The sequence below is a fragment of the Protopterus annectens genome, chromosome 2.part0 (genome assembly GCF_019279795.1).
Source record: "Protopterus annectens isolate FY-2018-M chromosome 2.part0, PAN1.0, whole genome shotgun sequence".
NCBI lineage: Eukaryota > Metazoa > Chordata > Ceratodontiformes > Protopteridae > Protopterus > Protopterus annectens.
The window spans coordinates 121,645,946-121,672,511 of NC_056728.1; the positions used below are offsets into that span (position 1 = coordinate 121,645,946).

At 40.5% G+C, this 26,566-nt stretch overlaps 1 protein-coding gene across 1 annotated transcript in view; it reads left to right on the forward strand.

Moving 5' to 3' along the window:
• The window catches only part of LOC122792709 (cubilin-like), a 3,134,001-nt gene that overhangs the window by 226,292 nt on the left and 2,881,143 nt on the right, over positions 1–26,566 (forward strand). The gene's annotated exons all lie outside the window — the stretch shown is intronic.

Sequence of the window (26,566 nt, forward strand, 5' to 3'; positions counted from 1 at the left end):
GGTATTTTAGTAGTTTTAATAATGCAACTGGATGTGTAAATAAACTGCTGCTGATGTGTCAAGTGTGTAGATGAAAGCTGATGCTGTGGCAAGAGTATAGATAAATAAAACTGTATCTACAAAGTGTACCAGATGCATGTTTTTTTACTATTTGTATGAGGTCTGCTTTTAAGATAAATGCATATATATAGTCTCCCTGTTTTTCTGTCTCTCTCCCTTCTCTCTCTCTCTCTCTATATACATTTATTTATTTTAATTTACATTTGTTTACTGGGAAAGTCCAACTGGACACGGGTCCATTTTCAGTGGAGGCCCGGGGAGAAAAGCTCCAGTTAATAATTTTCCATAAAAAAATCATGTGAAATACAAGAGTACATAAAATAAAATGCAAAAGTACATAAAAACAGATATGAAAATCAAAACATTTTGTCTGTGGGTAGCAAGTTAAAACATGGTACATGTACTGTACATATGTGTGTGTACAACACACACACACACACACACACACACACACACACACACACACACACACACACACACACACACACACACACACACACACACAAATACACAATCACATATGTGTGTGTGTATTTATTTGTTTTCCTTTGTTTACTGGGATGGTCTGAGTGGGCCATGCAAGACTTCTTTGCAGCCAAAGCCTGTTACGAAAAGTTGTAATATTGTACATTAAAGTGATCAAAGTTAACAATAAAAATAAATTATATTGAGAAGAAATCAATGATAAAGTCAAACATTATAATTATTAACATGATTAACTCAATTTCCTTTTGACTTTATATGCCTGTTAAATAAATTTGCACAGTTAACGTTGAGAGGATACCTGTAAATATGAAATAGAACATTAAAGATGGATGTCCAAATACAAATTCATTTTTGTAGTGATTTGAGAAGGATGTGGGTCAGTCACTTTATAACTTGCAAAACTGTTCTGCTCATTTTAAACAATCTCTTATCTTATCCTGTCCTATCCTACTAGTTACTTTGCTATCTGTGCTGATAAGATATCACATTATTTTGACTTCTCAATATTGTCAGCTTCCTTCTCAGGAGAAATAGATAACTCAGTCTTGCTATTTTTCCCAGATTTTGATTTTTGTTTGGTCCTACATATACCATGGCATGCATTACTATCTGTAGAGAAACACTTGTGGCTTGATATGGTTTCATTTAAGCACATAAATTCAATAACAAAGATGCAAATCAGTTTCAGCAGCCTTGAAAATCAATGTGTGCAGTATCAGACAGATCGTAGACAAGTGCAGGACAGATTGAAATGGACTAAAGTCTGACAGTGGAAACTGACTCTTGGAACTTGGAATATCACTTCACTGGTGGAGACAGAGAAAGAGGTTTTTGAAAGGCTGAAATGCATCAATTAGCCATAGTTGGTCTTATTCTACATACAGTACAGATTCTAAACCCAGACATCTCAGTCATGGAGGGTCTGTGTTCGTCTCCTCCTAAGCTGATAATATGAAGTGGCCTCAGGCCTGTGTAGGAATACACACAAGCTCCTGAATGGGTACAGTTCACAGCAACAGGGCTGCCTCAATGTCATTGCATGTTTCAGAAATGAAAACTCTGATGGTTGTATGTGAGTCTCTACCTAATAGTTATTCAGAGTATTTGACCCATTTGGAGAGTGTAGAAGTAATTTTTGTTAAGGTGCTACTGAATTCCTCCTGGGAAACTTCATTACTGTTTTGAGGAATGATGGAGACACCTGAAGGGTTGTGACTAGATAGATTGTCTTGCCTGATCTAAACTCAGATGGTAACTTCTGTTGATTATCTATATTAAGAACCCTGTTGAAACACAAGGGTTATCATAAGTGTGCTTGACACCAGAACACCTTGAGCAAAGGTCAGTGACAGATTTTGTCACTATGTCGTTGACCTGAGGCCGTATATTTTGGGGACTCAGGGAAGGAGAGGTTATGAGCTGTCAACTGATGACTACTTGGTTGTGAGTTGGATCAGATGGCTAAGACAATGGACTGAAATGAGAGACCCAAACATGTAGAAAAACAAAAAAGCTGGACTGTACGCTAAAACTACACCGTTTATTCACAAAACACAATCCAGTTAAGCACTTTTCATTTAGCCCAGTGGCTAAACTTCATCAGACAAATTGCTATACACCATTCCTTTCTTAAATAGCATGTAAATTACGTATTAACCAATTATTCAATTTGTAAGTAATCACTAGTTTGTAGTGAATATTCTCGCCTTAGTTAAAATCATTTAAATAACATATCTACATTTAAAACCATGCAACGCAAGTGTCTGTTAATAAACCTTTCTAAACATTAATAAGACTTAGCCCTTAATTATATATATTAAACATACACCAATATCCATTCCTTAGGGAACTTTTAAGTATTGTGTACGACTAACAAAAATAGTTACCTATCATCAGTCATGGAATATAAGGCATATAAAAAACTTGTAGGGGCGAAAATAAAATTATAAATTAAAATCAATAATTCATCATACATAACTAGCCCTATATGTACAATATTGTACAAACCTAGAATAAATTAACATCATAGAGACTTCACAAACATTAATATGTGACAAGAATAATATTATTGTTCAGGCACACAAATAGGCCTACAGTGAACTCTTATCTCAATAAACTTAAGTTTTAATACACATGATATTGAACAAAAATCATTCAGTCTTGGGTATGAGTACGAGTTCAACCTAAGCTGCCACATTAATTCTAATTTTTCAAGTAGTAAACTGGTAGGACCTCCTTGAATATCTGATCTTACATTATCGATTACTCGGAATTTAAAAGAATGTCCCCTATGCTCCATTGTGTGTCTTGCCAAAGCACTGTCTATTTTGTTCTTCTTTATGTAATAGGTGTGTTCATACACCCTCTCTTTAAATTTACGATCGGTATTACCGATGTAGAAGGCTGGGCATAGTTGGCACTGCGCTCAATACACTATGCATTTTGAATTGCAGTTAAATTTGTCCCTAATACTAAATGTTTGACCCCTAATAGAGAATTTAGTCCCTGTGTCGATGTGTCTACATTGGTTGCAAGCATCACATCTGTAAGTTCCAGGGTTATGCTTTAAAATATTTGTGTTTCTCTCCACCATGTTTTTCAGATTATGTCCTTTCCTAAATATAATACATGGCTGGTCACCCACCTTGTCTTGTATTTCTTTCTCCTTCCTATATAGCTCCCAGTGTTTTACATAATATTCGTCTTATTTCCTGGGAATATATATTAAAGGTAATGATTAGGCTAAGGGGGTACTTCTTGTCTGACTTTACAGTCTCAAAAGTGTGTTCAAAGATGTTTCCTTGTTCGCCATCTGAGTTAGCCCTATTCGACAGTGGTTGCTCTACATATCTAGCTGTGTTAGTGCTAGTGATAACCTTTCCCCTTAGAATTGGGTTGTAGTAACTACAAATCCTTTTAGTTTTAACCTCAACAATTAACTCAGTGACTAATTGATATGGGTAACCTCTTTGTAAGAACATCTGTTTAAGGTTGTTACATTCGTCCTCAAAGTCCTCCCAGTCCTCGAGGATGAAGGAGGTGTACTAGGCATAGCCCAATGGCTACCACTATGACTGCTCCTGGGATAAGCAGTTACCTATATCTATATTTGTCATGTGTGTGTGTGTGTGTGTGTCTGTGTGTGCGCGTGTGTGTGTGTGTGTGTGTGTGTGTGTGTGTGTGTGTGTGTGTGTGTGTGTCTGTGTGTCTGTGTGTCTGTTTGTGCTGTCATGTGCTCATGCAGATGAGTGTAATGCACATGTTATGTCTTCTTTTCTTTTAAAAGACTTTACTTTGTCCTGTATGTGCATCTGTGTTAAGAGCAGTGCTATTTAATACAGCTTTCTCTCTCGTGGTTGTTAATTAATTTTAACACAATTCATCTTTACTAACTTCCACCTGACATTAACCATTCAACATATTTTTAATTAAGTTTAATTATAGTGCTATGCACTCATTTATAAACAATGACATTAAACTGTATGTAGTTATTGCAACCTTAATCTTTGGATCTGATCATTCTGAAGAAACAGTAATAGATTTATTCCAATGCCCTGTTTATCACCGCTTATTCCATTGCAGGCCAATCTACATTCATAACATTTATAGGCTTATCTCTTCACTTTTGTGACTGGAAATTATTATACCATTTAATAATTATTATTCTCAAGTCAAATTTATATGTAAGCATCTATATTGGCTCAGCTCCCTTGTGTATTCATCAATACCTCATCTTATTTTATATTAAAGGCTTTCTTCTTCATTGTTAAAACTCATAAATACCATCAGTTCCTAACTTGCCCAGTTCTAGTATATATATCTAATGCTTCCACTGTTCATATTGCTGCGCAGTTGATACTTACATGATTATAATGACTCACACATATTGGCTTTCACATGTTTTAATTGTAAGTGTAGGCATCTATCCAGTTGGATTTGGGTACTCTGAAATAATGTGAATACATATTTTTGACTCTTAATATGTAGTGCGCTTCTTTACAACTTTCCTATGTACTCTACGTCAGCTTTCAGTCAATCTGATGCCCCCAACTTTTGCCTTGTGAAAACTTAATGCTAAGCTTAAGCTTAATCCTAAGCTCCACATTCAAATTTCCTCCAGCACTTCCAATCAGTATATCTAAACCACATCCTTCCATATAACTAATTTGCCAGTCTATCCTCAGAATAACCATTGGGAGACACAGCACTCTTTTAAACCTATACCTCTAATTACATCAGAATTCATCCACTTGAAATGATGAATCTCTGCTTCTGGGAGTTAGTGGGATAAAAGCGCTGAATGTAGCTCATGTGACCTGAGTTTGTTCAGCTGTTCAAGAACTTGACAGAGCAGGCAGAGAAGGATGGCCATGCCTATCCTTGCAAAGAAGGGTCAACAGCCGTGACCATCCATGTTTACAGCTCTGAAAAGGCAGACTTCACCCTAGAGGATGGAGGCAAGTCTTGAAAATGGGGCTGGCTTAGAATGGGCATGGACAGGCTGCCCAAACCAGTGATGGTAGCTGTAGTACGTCCGGACAGGACAAAACAGATGAACAGTCGTTGGTTCTGTTCAAGCAGCTTTATTATATACAAACACATCTGGATTGAGGCTTTGTAACTTAAATTTAAATAAACTTATAAACAGACTGACTGCCACACTCATACATGCTCACACTCTGGTAGTTGTTTCAAAATAGCACTGCTGCCTGCACATGCTCACTATTTATATGCATGTGCCTACACTCGGAAATGCTTCTTAAAGTTACAACACATGCTACATCCTCCCTCTTTGAGAAATTACTCATACACTAATAACATTGATCAACATGCAGTTATACAGAAACGATCCTTTGACAAGCAATTATACAAAACTAAATACATATAAAACAATCGTGTCCAAGTTGCTGTGTATTTCACACTGGGTCTAGAATTACGACCAGATCATGTGATCTAAAATTGGAATTAGGTCTACCAACAGGGACTGTCTTTACAGAATATTCATCTTTGGGGACATCAGGGACATCATCAGGAATGGGAGTAGGTATTAAGGCACTTTCTGCAATTGGAACATTGTCTGGATCGCTCTGAGATCTAGAGTCTGTATCACAGGTACAATGCGGCAATATCAGTTCTGACACAGGAAGAAGATGCCTGTTTTTTCTCCTGTATTCCATACCCTCAGATTCTATTAGATAGGATCTCAGCTCGGCACATATACCTGTCAGTTGACCAATGTGGTCAAAGCCTTTCGCTGTTTGCATCCTCACTGTTTCTCCCTTTTCCAACAGATGAAAAAATCTGGTTCTTTTGTCATAACTGGACTTCTGAAAAGATCTCTTTCTAAGGAATTGGGCTTTAACTGCTCTGTTGTTTTTAGCATTAGGCACTAATAAACTGGAACTGATAGGCAAGGTTGTACTTTTTTGCTTAGATAGAAGTCTCTGAGCAGGCGAGCCAAGTAGGTTGTCATGGGATATATTCCTGAGATTGAGCAGATTCAAAAAGATATTGATATTGTCACGCTTTGACCTCTCAAGCAATTGCTTTGCACTCTGTACTGCACTTTCAGCCAGGTCGTTTGACTGTGAGTACTCCAGACTGCTAGTAATATGGACAAAGTCCCACTCTTTTGTAAATTTCTGAAATAACTGACTAGTAAACTGGATACTGTTATCAAAGATAACTGTATGTGGACTACCATGGACTGAAAAATGATGTTTCAACTTTGTAATGACAGTACTAGACATTAGGTTAGGTAGCAAATCAGTTTCAAACCAGTATGAGTAAGAGTTTACCAACACTAAGTAATGCTGATTGTTCCACTCAAATATGTGAGTAGCTACAGTTGACCAGGGTAGTTCAGGAATCTGGCTTAGGTGAAGTGGTTCTCTTTGCAAATGTGTTTTAATATTATAGCATACTGAACAAGAAGAAAGCACTTTATCAATGTCTTTCAATACAGAAGGCCAAACTCCTAGTCCTCTTGCCCTTCTTTTGGTAGAGTCAGAACTTGGGTGGCCACTATGTAAAATCTGAATATACTCATGTAAGGAAGTAGGAACAACAACTTTATGACCTTTGAAAATGATAGCATCTTCCATCAATATTTCATCTCGGTAAGGAAAACAAGGTTGCACTTCAGGCGGTACAGAAGATTGCTTTTACGGTCATATGACATTAATGAAGTGGTTGGGCTTTTGCAAAACTGGATCAGTCATTGTATGATCTCTCAGCTCATTTACTCTCGTGGTAGAAAAATTACGCACTTCCATGACATCAAAGTCAAAATTCTTTGCATCAAGCTGCTCTGTAGTATTTCTGGGTGATCTGGATAAGGTATCAGCCAAATAAAGAAGTTTGCCTTTAGTGTAGACCATTTTAAAGTTGTATTTTTGTAATCTGAGCATCATTCTTTGCAGTCTTGCTGGAGCTGTATGCATAGGCTTCTTTAAAATAGTAACCAAAGGTTGATGATCAGTCTCGATTTGAATAGCACGGCCATAAATATAATCATGGAACTTAGAACGTGCAAACACAATTGCCAAAAGTTCCTTTTCAGTCTGGGCATATTGCATTACAGTTTGCGTAATAGTTCAAGATGCATAGGCAACAGGTTTGCCCTCCTGGAGAATAACTGCACCAAGACCAAACTTTGAAGCATCACAAGAAAGAATCACTGGTTTATTGACATCATAGTATCTCAGTGTAGGTGGGCTGGCAATTCTTTGCTTGAGGTTATCGCATGCACCCTGGTGTTGTTATAACTATGACCAGGCAACATTTTTACATGTCAACTCTCTCAAAGGCGCTGATAACTCACTGAATCAGGTATAAACTTGCTCAAATAGTTAACCATACCAAGGAAATGCTGTAGGGCTTGGACATTATGTGAAGCTGGCATCTCAAGAATGGCTGCTTGCTTGGATGAGTCAGGTCATAAGCCAGTACAAGTGAACAAATGAGCTACATATGTGATGTCTGGAAGCCTGAATTTACACTTGACAGGACTGAGCTTCAAGTTCATTTCATGTGCTCTGTCCAGAACTTTTTGAGGTTTTTGTCATGCTCTGTTTCTCAATTGTCTCTAACCAGTAAATCATCTATGATTATAGGTTCATAGGTTCATAGGTTCATACTAGGCTATCTGCCCTAGGGCATTTATAAGCCTAGCCAGAATGTGTTTGGCTTTCGCCACCCATTTTAAATTTATTTTGCTATGCCCTTTTTCGAGGTTAGTATACTGTGCCTCTATCTAACAGTGACACAGAAGTGATACCCGGGGTAAACCTACGATCTCCCATCCACTCATCAAGATTCCTCTTGAAGAGAGTCAATGAGGGACTCTGCCTAACCTGGACTGGGATTTTATTCCAGAGTGAAGGGAGCCTCTGGGTTATGAATCTGTCCCTCCAGCATGTCCTATTTATTTCAGTGCTGAGGTTCAAGTCTCTCTAGCGCGTAGCTCGATGGGATTTGGATTTTCTGAGGTGCAGCATGTCCATTAATTCCGGGTTGGACATGGCTTTATACGTCAGGCACAGATCTCCTCTGAACAGGCGGTATGCCACTGAGTAGAGCTGGAGTTTCTTTTATGGCACATGGATAACCCGAAAAAATTTGCTCCATTGCATACTGAAAGACTTCACTTGCAGAATTTATACCAAAAGGCATCCTGATGAATCTGTATCTGCCAAATGGTGTACTGAATGTAGTCAATAGTGAAGATTTGCGATCAAGCATCACTTGCCAAAATGAACTCTTTGCATCCAGGTGGCATTTGGCATCAGGGTATAGGCCTCCTCAACTGTATGCATAGGATGATGAGGTCTCTTTAATGCTTTATTCAAGTCTCTTGGATCAGTGCGTATTCTGATTTCATCCAAGCTCTTCTTATAAGCAGCTACCATAGAAGACACCCACTAAGTTGGTTTTGTGAGTGGACAAATCACACATTGCTGCACCATCTTATCCAGCTGGACCTTGACTTTGTTCTGCATAGCTATCAGAACTCTCCTTGCAGGTCTGACCCACTGGACTGACCTCTGGGTCTATTTTCATGGAGTACACAACTGGAAGTTTGCCCAACCTGTCATCGAAAACATCAGCATACTCTGGGAAAATGGCATCTGGTCAGGACAAAACAGACGGACAGTAGTTGGTTCTGTTCAAGCAGCTTTATTATATACAAAACATCTGCACTGAGGCTTTGTAACTTAAACTTATATAAACCTGTAAACAGAGTGACTGCCACAGTCATACATGCTCACACTCTGGCTGTTCATTCAAAATGGCACTGCTGCCTGCACGTGTTCACTATTTATATACACATGCCTACACTTGGAAATGCTTCTTTAAGTTACAACACACACTCTGTTCTACAGTAGCCTTTGCCTGTGTGTGTGCAGGGCCATGCATGCACTGGCTGTATGGTATACGTGGTACATATGCCCATGTCACCACTGGTGGGAGGAGAGTTAGTACATACAAAATGTCTCCAGTTGTTGGAATGCTGGTGAGGATGCAAAATCCCTGATGTCTGCCAAGATGACAGCTCTTCTAGATGGTTCTCACAAAAGAGTGTTTAAAGAGTTCCACCACACTGGAACCATACCTTTCAACTGTCCAGATTTTTGCCTCATATTTTTGGACTGTTCCTCATAACATTTATGATTTTCTGCAAATTACTGGGATCATCTGAGGACTGAAGTCACTAAATAGTGATATACATTTGTGTTTCAGACTTCATACCCATCAGAAAAATGCATGCCAAGACAAATCCTGTTAATCTAGCAACTTTCTAAGTTTATAAGAGCAGTATTTAAAATCTGTCCCTATTTTTGGGCCTATGTTCCTGCATTCTGTCAGGCTTTGTCCAGATTTTTTGCACTAAGAGGTTGAGCGGTATGATTGGAGCAGTCTTCTGCTAGCCTTTATAAGTGTAAGCAAAATGGCATGGCAGAAGTGTAAAAATAAATTAGCTTAAAACTATATAAGAATGAGCACTATTAAGACTACCTGGAGTAAGGACAATAAGAGATACCATTGCATATTGATAAAAGAGTATTGATTTATAGGGCCCCATAAAAAAAAAAAAAAAAAAAAAAAAAAAAAAAAGTTAAGCAACTGCCTGTACTGTTTATGTGGGAATGATATAGAAATACTAGAGATAGTTTCTTTGAATGAATAAGTGAAGTCCCCTAACAAGTAAACTATCCAAGCCAAAGTTTGAGATCAAGAGGGACAAGATGATTTATTATATTTTACATTTGTTAACCGGGTAGAGTCCGGCTGGTCAAGTAGTCCGTTTTCAGCAGAGACCCGGGGAGAAAAGTTCCATAACAATAGTACAAAAAAGATTACAATTATATTTTAAAAAGATTTACAAACAATATACAAAAATTTTAACAGTTGCCAGCAATAACAATTTACAAAAAGGGAATGTAAAACAGAAAACAGTACATTTCCTAAGTCTTACTACAGACAGTGATATGAAAGTCATTAGATATATAACTAAAATAAATGTGGCATTTTTATTTGGTAGAAGTAAGACAAGGAGAAGATAGCAGAAAAGAAACATTTGATGTGAAGTTGTTCTATCTCGCCGTTCATTCTTACAGATGGGTTTGGAGCGATCCTCGGCTCTGAGTTGGGCTACTACATAGTGCAGCTGTCTTCAGACAGCTGGAGGCCAAGTCCCTAGCCCATGATGCACCTAGTGTTACCTCAGATCTAGTTTGCCACTGCAATAGATCAGAGGTTCCTCACATAGCTTGGGCCAGTACAAAATTTCTTTTCTAAAATTTATCTGAATAACTTTGTTATTTCTCTACTTTTAGAGTTAGCTTTTAGCTTTTATAGCCTTATTGTGTGTATTCCCTTTCCCTTTGGTGTGCCTTTTCTTAATTAGATATACCTCTCTTTGGCCTTCATTTATTCCTATAGGCCTGTTATATTTAGTGTAGTTTAACTAGTAATTGTGTGCTTTTGAACAGTGACAGTTTGTCACATCATTTTGATATATATTTAGTTATTTAGAGTGCTTTAGATAAGTAGTTAGTGTGTGTGTGTGTGTGTGTGTGTGTGTGTGTGTGTGTGTGTGTGTGTGTGTAATAGTGGCACTTTGTCATAGCATATTTAGCCCATAGTTTTTTTCACGGCTTATTTGAAATAGTTTTTGGGTGTGTCTTTGTTATGCTACAGTACTTTTTTCTTGCGACTGTATAGTTCATTATGGCTGATCAGGATAGAGATAAGCATCCTAAGTCAGAGTTTAAGAAATGTCCAAAATGTGGACAGAAAATGTCTGTCACAGCCATGTAAATTGTGCATACTGTTTGGCAGCCTTGCACCTTCAGGAAAGCTGCTCCATTTGTCATGCCTTCTTTTCCAGGGTTCTTCAGGAGAGAAAGAAAGTTAATTGATAGAGGACTAGTCAAACCATCATTTCAGGAAGCTTTAAGTCTAGTAAATCCTCAAAGTCTTCCAGCTAAATTGCCAATCCTTCAGTCAGTGCCTCCATCCATCTCGGTCCTCGATTAGCCTTTCTGATTTGGATGTAGATCGTGTGGTGCAGAAGTTGCTACAGGCACTGGTGTTTGCAAACTTTTTATCGGCTCTGACCCAAGTGGTTTCGGAACCGAAGACTGTATTACCATCAACTTCATTTCCTCCTCCAAGCCATGCCGGTCCTTCAGAGCCAGAGGAGTTGGACTTGATGATTGTTGAGCCTTCGGAGCCGAAGCCTGTTCCAGTGTCATCAATTCCATTTACTTGGACATCCTCGGTGCCAATCGAGGAATCTAGGAGCCGATACTCTCTGGTCAGTTCCAGGGAGAATAGTCTGACTGACTTGTCGGTTCCGACTTTGCCTCTCGGGGCTTTGGCTCAGATGAGCTTGGCTCCTACCTCTGGTTCAAAGCCCACTGTCCCAGTGCCGAGGGGATAGATGGTTTCCTCAAATCCAGCAGTCCCTTCTCATCGGAGCAGAGGTGCCTTCGAAGCCATGAGGAGAGTTATGTCTCCTAAGACATCTACGACTTCAGGTCCAACTACCTCCTCCCCAAAAGTGCCTGTGTCCACTTCTGCTTCACAGATCCTTTCTAAGCATAGAGACCCACAGCCTTAGGAAGTCCCATTGGGTGGCCCCTGCTCTTCTGAGACCTCATCAGAAGTTCCCACTGATGAGGTTCCTAGGAAGAGAATCTGTAAGAGGAAGCACTTAGACTCCCCACAGGAGCTGCAATATTAGTGATACCATTGGGTCGCATGCACATGCGGATTCTGCAATGGCTGTTGTTCACTGAATGGTCTTACCAGGTGTTCCCAATATCTCATCTCATAATGATCACAAACACATGCAAAAAGGATCTTCAGTGGTGGTTGACCTCTCTTCATGTAACGATAGGTCGTCCTTTTGTCCTACCCCCACCAGTGGTCACCGTAATGATGGGTGCTTCCCTGATAGGGTGGGGGGAGCATTTTCAGGGAAGAACAGCCCAAGGCACATGGATCGAACAGGAGACACATCTGCATATCAATGCCCTGGAGATGAGAGCAGTACTTTTTGTGTTGCAGTACTTCCAGGACTCTCTTCCTCTGGGAACAATTGCGATTCAGATGGACAACATGTCAGTGGTCTGGTACTTGAACAAACAAGGAGGAACCAGGTCCTACCCCCTTTGTCGTGAGGCCCTAAGAGTATGGCAGTGGGCTACATCCACCCAACACTTTCTGTTAGCAACACACATCCCAGGAAATCCAATGTGATAGCAGCCAGACTGAGCAGAGCAATTTTGTTGCCTCATGAGTGGTCTCTCAAGAAAGAGATAGTGGAGAGAATTTTCCACAGTTGGGGCCAACCTGGCTGTGACCTTTTTGCCAACCACATGAACACAAAATGCAGAAGCTACTTTGCCCTGATTCCTCCTCTGAGAGAAGCCCTGAGGGACGCACTCATACACGATTGGCCTCCGGGTCTCCTCTATGCATTCCCACCAATTCCCTTGATACCCAAAGTATTGCAGAAAGCAAAAGCCCTTGGAAGGACCATCATTCTAATAGCCCCTCACTGGCCTCATCAGATTTGGTTCCCCTTCCTTCGACTTCATCTGTTGGAAGAGCCTTGGATTCTGGACACGGTTCCAGACCTTCTGATGTATTCGTCGGGGGCTCTTCATCCCTCTCTTCAGTCCCTGAAATTGACAGCTTGGCTGCTCCAGTTCCCAACATAGCCAGGTTCCATAACCTCTCAAATGAAATGCAGCAGACACTGATATCTTCTCATAAGTCCTCTATTAGGAAGCTATACCTTAGCAAATGGAGAAGATTTTCTATTTGGGCCTCTCAAAATAACATTGATCCCTATCAAGCCCCTATTGCCTCCATATTAGAATTTTTGACTATGCTTTTCGATAAAGGAACTGCAGCAGCAACAGTTCGGGTTCAGCTTGCTGCTATCTTTAACTTTCACCTTGGCTTTGAAGGATTAAACATAATGTCACACAAACTATCCAAAGCTTTTCTCAAAGGGACTTTTCATCTCAGACCACCTGTGAAATTCCCTTATACTCCACGGAATCAAAATTTTATGCTTTCACGCATTATTCTCCCACCTTTCTAACCAGCTTCCTCATGTGATTTGAAATATTTGTCATGGAAGACAATCTTCTTAGTAGCCATCACTTCTGCCCATAGAGTGTTGGAGCTTCAGTCCTTGTCCATAAAACCTCCTTATTTGATTTTCCATGCTGAAAGAGTGTCCCTGCGAAGAAATCCTTCATTTTTACCCAAGGTTTGTACAGAAACTAACCTTAACCAGATTGTAGATTTACCAGTGTTCTTTCCTAAACACACCAACAATCTGGAGTATATGCTGCACAAGCTTGATGTTCATACTTGGATAGAACAAAAGAGTTCAGAAGCTTTTCGTTTCTTTTTCAGATTCCAGAAAAGGTATGCCAGTGGCAAAAACAACACTGTCTAAATGGTTATCTGATTGTATCACATTTGTTTATTGAGATGATAATATGGCCTTACAACACAAAATTAAGGCTCATTCTACCAGGGCAGTCTCCACATCTTCTGCTTTTTTCTGCTAGGCTTTCTATAGACAACATTTGTGCAGCAGCCACTTGGTCAAAACCTCATAGCTTTATCACTCATTACAAAGTTGACAAGGCCTCCAGGGACAGGGCCTCCTTTGGTTCTACTGTCCTAAAAAATATACTCCCGTGAGCCACCCGAGAAAGATGGTGCTTGAGACACTACCCATCTTCCTGGCAACAGAGAACTGAAAGAAGCGACCACTTTCCTGATTTAAGTATTTTTTGGCTTTTTTTATCTGCATTGTCCTCTCTGGCTTTCATTTAATTAGATATAACTGTTTTTGTGTCTATCTGCTGAATTCTAAAGTATCTGCACTTAAAAGTAGCATTTTGGTCGACTCTGGTCGAATAATACTGTTTTTTTTGCTAATTTAATTGCTGAGGCTGCTCACTAAAGTGTGCTAGCCTGTGTAAATCGATTTTACTGTTTGCCTAACTGCATTTCTGTGTGCTTTCCTAAAAAAAACAAAAAACAAAAAAAATACTCCTTGTTTTCCCGCCTTTGCTCGACTAGTTAAGACCAGTATACAGGCTTTGCTGTATTCTGGGCTGTGTGTAGTTCCTGTGTTGGCCATTGCCTTACTTGGATAGAAGGAAGTTTCTGAGCTCACCAGTGGGAGTGGGGAGCCTTGAGCAGCCTATCTGTCCCTGGGGGAAGTGACCACAGCACTTGAGCTGTAAATCATTGGTTGCCTTGGACCATTTCTAGCTCTTTTCAAGTTCCCTGTATAAAAATCCGCCTCAGGGCGTTTTTTTTGGCTATATACCCAAGCAGAGCTCCACGTGGTCCTGCAGAGGGGTCCTGGCAACAGAGAACTGAAAGAAGCGACCACTTTCCTGATTTAAGTATTTTTTGGCTTTTTTATCTGCATTGTCCTCTCTGGCTTTCATTTAATTATATATAACTGTTTTTGTGTCTATCTGCTGAATTCTAAAGTATCTGCACTTAAAAGTAGCATTTTGGTCGACTCTGGTCGAATAATACTGTTTTTGCTAATTTAATTGCTGAGGCTGCTCACTAAAGTGTGCTAGCCTGTGTAAATCGATTTTACTGTTTGCCTAACTGCATTTCTGTGTGCTTTCCTAAAAAAAAAAAAAAAAAAAAATACTCCTTGTTTTCCGCCTTTGCTCGACTAGTTAAGACCAGTATACAGGCTTTGCTGTATTCTGGGCTGTGTGTAGTTCCTGTGTTGGCCATTGCCTTACTTGGATAGAAGGAAGTTTCTGAGCTCACCAGTGGGAGTGGGGAGCCTTGAGCAGCCTATCTGTCCCTGGGGGAAGTGACCTCAGCACTTGAGCTGTAAATCATTGGTTGCCTTGGACCATTTCTAGCTCTTTTCAAGTTCCCTGTATAAAAATCCGCCTCAGGGCGTTTTTTTTGGCTATATACCCAAGCAGAGCTCCACGTGGTCCTGCAGAGGGGTCCTGGCAACAGAGAACTGAAAAAAGCGACCACTTTCCTGATTTAAGTATTTTTTGGCTTTTTTTATCTGCATTGTCCGCTCTGGCTTTCATTTAATTATATATAACTGTTTTTGTGTCTATCTGCTGAATTCTAAAGTATCTGCACTTAAAAGTAGCATTTTGGTCGACTCTGGTCGAATAATACTGTTTTTTTGCTAATTTAATTGCTGAGGCTGCTCACTAAAGTGTGCTAGCCTGTGTAAATCGATTTTACTGTTTGCCTAACTGCATTTCTGTGTGCTTTCCTAAAAAAAACAAAAAACAAAAAAAATACTCCTTGTTTTCCCGCCTTTGCTCGACTAGTTAAGACCAGTATACAGGCTTTGCTGTATTCTGGGCTGTGTGTAGTTCCTGTGTTGGCCATTGCCTTACTTGGATAGAAGGAAGTTTCTGAGCTCACCAGTGGGAGTGGGGAGCCTTGAGCAGCCTATCTGTCCCTGGGGGAAGTGACCTCAGCACTTGAGCTGTAAATCATTGGTTGCCTTGGACCATTTCTAGCTCTTTTCAAGTTCCTGTATAAAAATCCGCCTCAGGGCGTTTTTGGCTATATACCCAAGCAGAGCTCCACGTGGTCCTGCAGAGGGGTCCTGGCAACAGAGAACTGAAAGAAGCGACCACTTTCCTGATTTAAGTATTTTTTGGCTTTTTTTATCTGCATTGTCCTCTCTGGCTTTCATTTAATTATATATAACTGTTTTTGTGTCTATCTGCTGAATTCTAAAGTATCTGCACTTAAAAGTAGCATTTTGGTCGACTCTGGTCGAATAATACTGTTTTTTGCTAATTTAATTGCTGAGGCTGCTCACTAAAGTGTGCTAGCCTGTGTAAATCGATTTTACTGTTTGCCTAACTGCATTTCTGTGTGCTTTCCTAAAAAAAAACAAAAAACAAAAAAAATACTCCTTGTTTTCCCGCCTTTGCTCGACTAGTTAAGACCAGTATACAGGCTTTGCTGTATTCTGGGCTGTGTGTAGTTCCTGTGTTGGCCATTGCCTTACTTGGATAGAAGGAAGTTTCTGAGCTCACCAGTGGGAGTGGGGAGCCTTGAGCAGCCTATCTGTCCCTGGGGGAAGTGACCTCAGCACTTGAGCTGTAAATCATTGGTTGCCTTGGACCATTTCTAGCTCTTTTCAAGTTCCCTGTATAAAAATCCGCCTCAGGGCATTTTTTTGGCTATATACCCAAGCAGAGCTCCACGTGGTCCTGCAGAGGGGTCCTGGCAACAGAGAACTGAAAGAAGCGACCACTTTCCTGATTTAAGTATTTTTTGGCTTTTTTTATCTGCATTGTCCTCTCTGGCTTTCATTTAATTAGATATAACTGTTTTTGTGTCTATCTGCTGAATTCTAAAGTATCTGCACTTAAAAGTAGCATTTTGGTCGACTCTGGTCGAATAATACTGTTTTTTTGCTAATTTAATTGCTGAGGCTGCTCACTAAAGTGTGCTAGCCTGTGTAAATCGATTTTACTGTTTGCCTAACTGCATTTCTGTGTGCTTTCCTAAAAAAAACAAAAAACAAAAAAAAATACTCCTTGTTTTCCCGCCTTTGCTCGACTAGTTAAGACCAGTATACAGGCTTTGCTGTATTCTGGGCTGTGTGTAGTTCCTGTGTTGGCCATTGCCTTACTTGGATAGAAGGAAGTTTCTGAGCTCACCAGTGGGAGTGGGGAGCCTTGAGCAGCCTATCTGTCCCTGGGGGAAGTGACCTCAGCACTTGAGCTGTAAATCATTGGTTGCCTTGGACCATTTCTAGCTCTTTTCAAGTTCCCTGTATAAAAATCCGCCTCAGGGCGTTTTTTTGGCTATATACCCAAAAATCCAGTTTCCTGCGATGTCCTGGATAGAATTAAAGTCCTGTTCTATTAGTTTTTGTTTTATTCATATTCCTATGATTTCTTGTATTAAATTTGGTCTAAAAATCTGTTTCTGCACTTAAGCTTAGCCATTAAGGCTATCTTTTTGGATTTATTCAGGCTCTCCATTGCTTCTTGATAAAGAATTTACTCCTGATGGCCTTGGTCCTATAACCGAGAATGACTCACTTTGCTGTAATTGGTGTTGACCATTTCTAGCTTTTTCATTCAGTATAAACTGCAGTGGATTGTTGGCCTTACTACCTAGCAAGTGAAGTGTCGCACCAGTTGGGTACAGCTTGAAAGCCACTTTGGGATTTACTCTTTTGGATTTTACTCATGTCCTTGGCTTTTTTCTTATAATTCTCTGTTATCCGCTAATCTAGTTTCACTTTAAAGTAGTTGTCCACTGTCCGATAATTGGTTTTTACAATTATATGGCATTCTAGTTTGTACTTTAAATGATTTTTGTTTACCTTCTGTTTCATTAGTATTCTAATTCTAGCGAAAAATACTATTTGTTCCATTCGTGTACAGTTTCAGGCTTGTGAATTCTTTTTGTAATTCTCCTGTGGCATTCTATGGTAGACGAAATGATCACCTTGCTGGCTTTGGGCTATCTACCAGAGAAGTAAACAGCTTGCTTTACATTTTGCTGGACCATTCTAGCTTGTGATTCCTTTGCCTAGGGCGTGTTTGGCATATCTACTAACTGATGGTCCTAGCACGCTGGAAGAGATTGACTGCCTTTCTGTTTATTCTTTAATTAGCATTGTCTCTTGGCTTTCTAATCATTAACTCCTTTCAAATCATCAAAGTTCTGGATTAAACGAGCTTTCACTGGTTAATAGTGTTTTTTGCAATGTAATCTGAGGCTCATTTATTTACTGTTTTTGCTTTTAATTTAACTACTGCATTTATGATTTAATCTAGCAAATACTTTTCTATTTGAGTTCAGTTCAGCCTTGTAATCGTTTTCTGTTTCCTATGTTTTGTTTTCAAAAAAAAACAAAAAAACCTGTGGCCTTGACAGTTAGCCGAAGTCGACTGGCTGTATATTTGCTTGGCCATTTCTACTGTAAGCTTTAACCTGGGGTTGGCACCACGTCCGGGTCCTCAGAGGCTGAACATGTGAGACCATTTCCTTTTAAGTTTTAAATCGCTGCTCTTGGCTTTACAAAGATACGTGTCTGCATCTGCAACAAGACTGATAAAAGTGCATTTCCTGTAAAATATGTTTTCTATTTAATCTAGGCTTCACTAATGTACTGTTATGTTACTGTTTACTACTGCATTAAGTGCTTTTAACAAAAAAATTCGATTACTTTTGCCTCTTACTCACTGTCCTGCATTTGATTGATAGACTGTTTAGTCATGTCTGTCTAAATTCTGCTAAAACTTTTGTCCCGGTGATATACTTGCAATTTTCTGTGCTCATAAAGGCTGGCCTAAACATTTTCCCTTTCCGATTTAAGTCTTTTGGCTTTTACTAAAAATGTCCTCTTGTTTGCTTTAATAGATATAACATGCTTCTGATTCTGATTCATGTTTGAACTTAAAAGACCATTTGCCTTTGATAAGTATTTTGGTTACCATTGTGCTGCCTTTATGTGTCTGCTGTGTAATTCTCACTGTTTGCTAAATTAGTTGCTTCCTAGAAAGACCTAAAATACTCGTTTTTCCCCTTGGCGACTTTAGCATTCAAGGCTTGTCCCTGGCCTGTGTGTTCTGTTTGGCATTCCTAAATGAAAAGAACGATCTAGTCCTTGGTTTGAGCCTTCGCTTCGTCCTAGGCATACCAGTTTGAGCTGAATCTTATTTTGGCCATTTCTAGCTTGTCATTCTTTAAAATCGCTAGGCTTTTTGCTATGCCCTGCGAATAAGTGTCTGCCTGAAATCTTAAGTAACATGACACATTTCTGTTCTTCTAAAATATTTGGCTTATATATCTATTTGCCTGTTCATATTAGTTACTAACTGGTTTTGTATTATTAAAGTATCATTCATTTTACTTGGTGAAGAGTTTTTCATTTATGTGAGCTGGCTATTGTCTCCGGTACTACTTTTAAATGCATTTTGTGGCTTTAAACATTTCAAAATTCCTGTTTCCGCCTGGGCGTAGTAATCCAAAAGTCTGGTCCTGCAGAGGGGTCCTGGCAACAGAGAACTGAAAGAAGCGACCACTTTCCTGATTTAAGTATTTTTGGCTTTTTTATCTGCATTGTCCTCTCTGGCTTTCATTTAATTAGATATAACTGTTTTTGTGTCTATCTGCTGAATTCTAAAGTATCTGCACTTAAAAGTAGCATTTTGGTCGACTCTGGTCGAATAATACTGTTTTTTTGCTAATTTAATTGCTGAGGCTGCTCACTAAAGTGTGCTAGCCTGTGTAAATCGATTTTACTGTTTGCCTAACTGCATTTCTGTGTGCTTTCCTAAAAAAAACAAAAAACAAAAAAAAAATACTCCTTGTTTTCCCGCCTTTGCTCGACTAGTTAAGACCAGTATACAGGCTTTGCTGTATTCTGGGCTGTGTGTAGTTCCTGTGTTGGCCATTGCCTTACTTGGATAGAAGGAAGTTTCTGAGCTCACCAGTGGGAGTGGGGAGCCTTGAGCAGCCTATCTGTCCCTGGGGGAAGTGACCTCAGCACTTGAGCTGTAAATCATTGGTTGCCTTGGACCATTTCTAGCTCTTTTCAAGTTCCCTGTATAAAAATCCGCCTCAGGTCGTTTTTTTTGGCTATATACCCAAGCAGAGCTCCACGTGGTCCTGCAGAGGGGTCCTGGCAACAGAGAACTGAAAGAAGTTTACCACTTTCCTGATTTAAGTATTTTTGGCTTTTTTATCTGCATTGTCCTCTCTGGCTTTCATTTAATTATATATAACTGTTTTTGTGTCTATCTGCTGAATTCTAAAGTATCTGCACTTAAAAGTAGCATTTTGGTCGACTCTGGTCGAATAATACTGTTTTTGCTAATTTAATTGCTGAGGCTGCTCACTAAAGTGTGCTAGCCTGTGTAAATCGATTTTACTGTTTGCCTAACTCCATTTCTGTGTGCTTACCTAAAAAAACAAAAACCAACAAAAATACTCCTTGTTTTCCCGCCTTTGCTCGACTAGTTAAGACCAGTATACAGGCTTTGCTGTATTCTGGGCTGTGTGTAGTTCCTGTGTTGGCCATTGCCTTACTTGGATAGAAGGAAGTTTCTGAGCTCACCAGTGGGAGTGGGGAGCCTTGAGCAGCCTATCTGTCCCTGGGGGAAGTGACCTCAGCACTTGAGCTGTAAATCATTGGTTGCCTTGGACCATTTCTAGCTCTTTTCAAGTTCCCTGTATAAAAATCCGCCTCAGGGCGTTTTGCGCGTTTTTGCGCGGTTGGGCACCTAGTGCAGCAGCGGTTATACAGGTTTAAACTATTTCTGGCTCCGCCAAGTCTGCTCTTCAATTTTTCCCTTAGAAGCTCTACTCAGTCTATTTAGCTGTATATATTAGCACTTGTTTTCGGAACTTCTATCCTTAGCAAGCACTCATAATAAAACAAGCACTCTTACCCTAAAGTAAGCACTGCAGGCATCCACTACCCCCTGTGAATACCCACTTCCCTTAAAGGCACAACACTCCTTATAATATTCTAGTATGTCGAGTGGTAGACCACTAGCATCCTCTCTTGTTCAGCTGGTTAATCTGGGAATCTTAAGACAATGTTACAATTGTCTCATGTACACAGACAACCCTCTCCTCCTTCCTACTAACACATATACCTGTGAGAGATGCAACTATATAGCCAGACTGGAGGCTGAACTCTCTCAACTCAGGACTGGCAAGACCAGACAGGAGGAGATAGTACCCACACCCAAAGCAAAACCAGTCACACATAAAACCACCACTACTACAAACCAAACACATAAGAACACAAAGACATACTCGGAGGCTCTTATAAAAAACTTACCAAAACAACAGAGGCCTCCAAAGCAGACACCCAGAAATACACCCCCACAAAACGCAACACCTACAACACATACCTCAAGCAACAGGTGTGTCACACAATCACAGCCCCTAAGGCAAAACACTATGCCAGAGACATTAGTAATAGGTGACTCTATAGTCAGACACACCGATGTTCCACTTACCAGGCTGAATAAGGAGAGGGTAACGGTGAGCTGCCTATCGGGGGCTAGGATCCGCCACATTACACACGCACTCAGGTCACTCCAAAGCAAGTACAAGTACGATTCAGTCATTGTCCATGCGGGTGTTAATGACCTGAGACGTACCTCCCTGGACTACATGAAAAGAGACATTGAGGAGCTCTCCGATTATGTAGCCCAAACTGGTATGACCCTGACCCTGAGCAGCATCCTGCCTTCACCAAGAATGATGCCTCAGTACAAAGATAAAATGATCAGTTTTAACAATTGGCTTAATCACTGGTGTCATTCTAGGGGGATCCAATGTCTGTCAGCCTGGGATGACATGCTGGACAAGCCACGTTGCTTCACAAGGGATGGCTTGCACCTGTCACCACTGGGCTTCCGGATACTGGCCAAGGCTCTTGCCACCCCCATAGTGCCTTTTTTAGGCAATGCTCAAAGTACAAATCAACCTCCATAAAAAACAAAATGGAAAAAATTAAGGGTAATGCTGCTCAGCCAGAAGTCTAAATCTCAAGATGCAGGCACTCAAGCACTTCTCAGTATGGAGAACATCGATGTCTGTGCAGTAACCGAAACCTGGTTCAAGGCTCCTGAGAGCACTCCAGCTACCAGGCTATACCTCATATCATGCTTCGACCTCAAGTTCCAGGCCGAACCACAAAGGGAGGGGAGTGTCCATTTTCATAAAGGACACCTACACCTCTCGATTGGTGGCTACCCATGAAGCATCAGAAACCATACAAGTTTTACTCACCATAGGCAAAACTGCCATACAACTGGTCGCATGTTATAGAACTCCTCCCAATCCCAGGAATCCCATCAAGCATTCCTGAAAACACTGGAGGATATGAATGTCACACCAAACACCATCATATTGGGTGACTTCAACTACCCCAACATAGACTGGGCCCACTATTCTAGCCCTAACACCCTAGCCCAAAGATTCCTGGAATTCATAAACTCAAATGCTATGGAGCAACTGGTCACTTCTCCTATGAGGAGAGATAATATACTTGACCTGATTATCACAAACATGGGGTCCAAATGCTCGCACCGGACATAAACACCTCACTAGTAAGATCTGATCATAAACTGATCACGTTGGATGTACATATCCCACCCCCAGAACAAAAGACTACAGTGAAAAACTTTTCAAAAGCTGACTTTGCGCTCCTCAAGTCAGAAATGATATCCTTTAAGCCTACTGGGTTAATGGAAACCACATCCCAAAATGCTGAATCCTTCACAAAAGCCTTCTACGGACATCTCCAAGAATGCATGGATCAAGCAATCCCAACTAAAACCAAGACCCTCTCCACCAAGGGAAAACGCCCGGTTTGGTGGACCCCGGCTATAAACAAACTGTACAACAAAAGAAGGAAGCTACTGCAGGACAAAGCCAAATCCCACAAGGGAAAGGCTTCCTGATCAGCACAAGTAAAAACTACGTTCTCTCATAAAACATCTAAAGCAAACTTTGAGAAAAGATTGCCAAGGATACCAAAGACAATCACAAGGCCTTCTTCAATTATGTCAGAACCTTGGGAGGGAATTCTCAGATATGCTCTGAGCTAGTACACAATGACAAAAAATTCACTGACCCTACCGACATTGCCAATATTCTGGCAGATAGGTTCAGTGCAAATTTCTCCCCTCCCTCACCCCCTAAAGATGAAGTAATTATCCCTGCTGAATGTAACCTACCTGTCATCACAGACATACAGGTGAAATCAGCACTCAACAAGGCAAAAAACACAGCATCTATGGGACCCGATGGTATCCCCGGTTGCGTGTTACGTGAACTTCAAGATGAACTAAACCCGCCCCTAAGAACTCAATTCAATCTTAGCCTCACTACAGGATATGTACCTGAACACTGGCGCACAGCAACAGTGGTCCCACTCCACAAAGGGGAAATTCTACTGACCCAGGTAACTACCGCCCCATAAGTTTGACCAGCCTGGTCTGTAAGGCTATGGAAAGAATCATCATGGAACTCATAAATGGCGACATTGGGGATCTGCAGACCCTTGATCCCACACAGTTCGGTTTTGTAAAAGGCAGATCCTGCCTCTTAAACCTGGTTGACTTCTTTGAGACAGTCACTAGTGCCATCGATGAGGGCAAGGCTGTCCACACTGCCTACTTGGACTTGGCTAAGGCCTTTGACACAATACCACACTCTGGCATCATTGACAAGCTCAGCAGCCTAAATGTAAATCCATATGTCACAAGATGGGTAGCAAACTGGCTAAAAACAGAACCCATAAGGTTAAAATTGCTGGAGCCATGTCAGACTCAAAACCAGTCACAAGTGGTGTCCCACAGGGCTCAGTCTTGGGTCCACTCCTATTCGGCATTTACTTCTCAGATGTGAAAGCAAATATGGAAGGATTATGGCTGACAAAGTTTGCAGATGACTGCAAACTGGGTGCCATAGTTGATTCACCTGCTGACACACACATCCTACAGAAAGGTCTCACTGAAACGGACAACTGGTGCCGGAATCATGGCCTCAAACTTAACGCCAAAAAAGTATAGTCATCCCCTTTGGGAAAAACAAAGTACCCACAAATTATCACGTAGACAATAACCCACTGAATACTGAAGAAGTAATCAGAGACCTGGGGACTCAAGTCGATAGTGACCTCTCCTTTGACAACCATGTTGCCAAAGTAGTCAGAAAGACATTCTACCTTGCCCATCTCATCATGAAGGGATTCTCATCCAGATCAAAGGAGGTCATTGTACCTCTATATTCCTCCCTTGTCAGGCCCATGATTGAATATAATGCTCCATTTGGGATGTATCTCACCCGGCACATGCAACAACTGGAAAGACCCCAGAAGTACCTCACCAAGAGGATCATAGGTCTCAAACATGTGCCTTATCCAGCTAGATTAAAGAAACTCCAGCTCTATTCAGTAGCATACCGCCTGCTCAGAGGTGATTTGTGCCTAACATACAGGGCCATGTCCAACCAGGAATTGATGGACATGCTCCATCTCAAAAAATCCAAATCCACCAGAACCACACGAGCTAAAGATTTCAACCTCTGCACACATATGAATAGGACATGCTGGAGGGATAGATTCATAACACAGAGGTTACCCATACTCTGGAACGGAATCCCAGTTCATGTGAGACAGAGCCCTTCATTGGCACTGTTCAAGAAAAATCTCGATGCATGGATGGGAGATCACAAGTTTACCCCGGGAGTCACCTCAGTGTCACTACTAGACAGAGGTATAGTTTACTAAATAATGGGGTCCCACATGTGTCACTACTAGAGAGGCGCAACTATATAGTATGGGGTGGCGTAAAGCCACATCACTGTTGGCTAGGCTTATAAATGCCCCCGGGCAGATAGCCTAGTACACTACTATGAAACTATGAAACTATGTACTCACCATAACATTCCATGTGAGTTGTTCATGTCACCTTAATTCTAACTTCCCACCCTCCTACCCCCTCCAGGGCTTTTCGAGGACCGAGATACTAGATTTTTCCTGGTTGCTCAATCTTTCTATGGTTTTCTCCTAAAGAGTGATAGAATGACACATGGTGTTATTATTCACAGCAAACAAGATCTGAGGTAACTCTAGGTGCATCATGGGATAGGGGCTTGGCCTCAAGCTGTCTGAAGACCTCGAGCTTTGTAGTAGGCCGACTCGGAGCCAAGGATTGGCTCCAAACTCATCTGTAAGAATGAAGGTGAGATGAACAACTCATGTGGAATGTTATGATGAGTACATAACTTCTTTATTGATGGCATGAGAAACTAGCCAGGAGTATTACAGTAGCATAACCATTATTGAGTAAGGTATTCCTTTAGGAGATGTTTGAAGCTATAATGTTTGAAGCTATGACTATCTGTGTTTTTTAAGATATTCTGGGGTCACAGATTTCACTCTTTGGCTACTTTGAAGGAGAAAAGAGAGTCACCAAAGTAATTATGGGACTTAGTTACCTTACGTATAAGATTATCAGATGATCTAAGGGTCCTGTGGTTGGTATTTAGTTGCACTAGATTGGAGAGTGCAGGGCAGTTTTCAGGTTTGTGGATAATGGAGTGGGCAGGGGTGAGCTGACTGAGCGATAACAGATTGGGAAATTCAAGCCAGTGTAGTTTTTGAAGAACAAGGCAATGATGGGTTCTGTTGGGCATATTAGCAGCAAATTTTGCTATTTTGTTATAGCAGGAGGCAAGTAGATGTAAATCAGACATGCACAGGTTAGTGAAAAGTTGAGAACAGTAGAGGCGGGTAGATAGGAGGTGGCATCTGGCTGTGGCTAGTCTGGCATTTTGAGTAAGGTAAGGCTTGGCCCTATATGGTGCACCAAGTTTGATGTGAACTTTCCTAATTGTGAGTGATATGTGCTTATCGAATGTTAGGTTGTTGCCCATTGTGACACCAAGCAGTTTTGTTTGGTTAACTGGTTCTGTTATAGTGCCATTAGTGGAGCAGATGGAGAGAGGAGGTGGTTTTGCTTTGAATTTCCTCTTGGAGAAGATCATTCATTTAGTTTTGTTTGGGTTTAGAATGAGTTGAAGTTCATTTAGGTAATTTTCAGTATCTAGAAATGACTTTTACGATTTATCTTGGAATTCTTGGGGTGTGGGAGAAGAGCAAATAAGAGTACCGTCAGCATATTGAATGATAGAAGTGGATTTAGTAGCAGTGTTTAGACGATTTGTGAATATAATAAAAAGGAGAGGGCTAAGGATGGAACCCTGAGTAACCCCAACGGAGACTGGGAGGAGTGCAGAGAGTTTATTATCCCATTTAGTTGCCTGATGATGAAAAGGGGTTCAGAGTTTAGTTCTTTCCATGGTCATGTGAAGAAATGAAAAATTTGAGAAATGTTAGTATGGTGAGCCACAAATATCTAGAATAGTTTTATTAATAACAATGTATAGGAAGGTCATGAAAGCAGTGGCCAATATATATATATATATATATATATATATATATATATATATATATATATATATATGTGTGTGTATATAGATATGTATGTATATAATTTACACACACACACACACACACACACACACACACACACGTGTGATAAGATGAAGTATTTAGGAATATGTTTAAAAAAGGCTTCTGTTATGGCAGCTAAGGATATGTGGGAAGAAACTAAACAAAAGATAATACCAAACTGAGAAACTGGAAACACTTATTTACGGATATGGATAGTAAAATACAAGCAGTGAAAATGTTTTTGGTCCCTTTAGTCTTGAATATCAGTCAGGCATACTTTTATCAACCTGAGGAGAAGTTGTAGTTGATTCTTTCAGTAGGACAAAGTACTTTAGGTTTACATGAATTAAAGGGATATTTTAGAGGTACAGAGTTAAGGCTCATGTACATAACACAAACAGAAGGTTGTAATTTAAAGTGGAAAGGGATAGTGATAAAGCAAGGGGGAAGTTC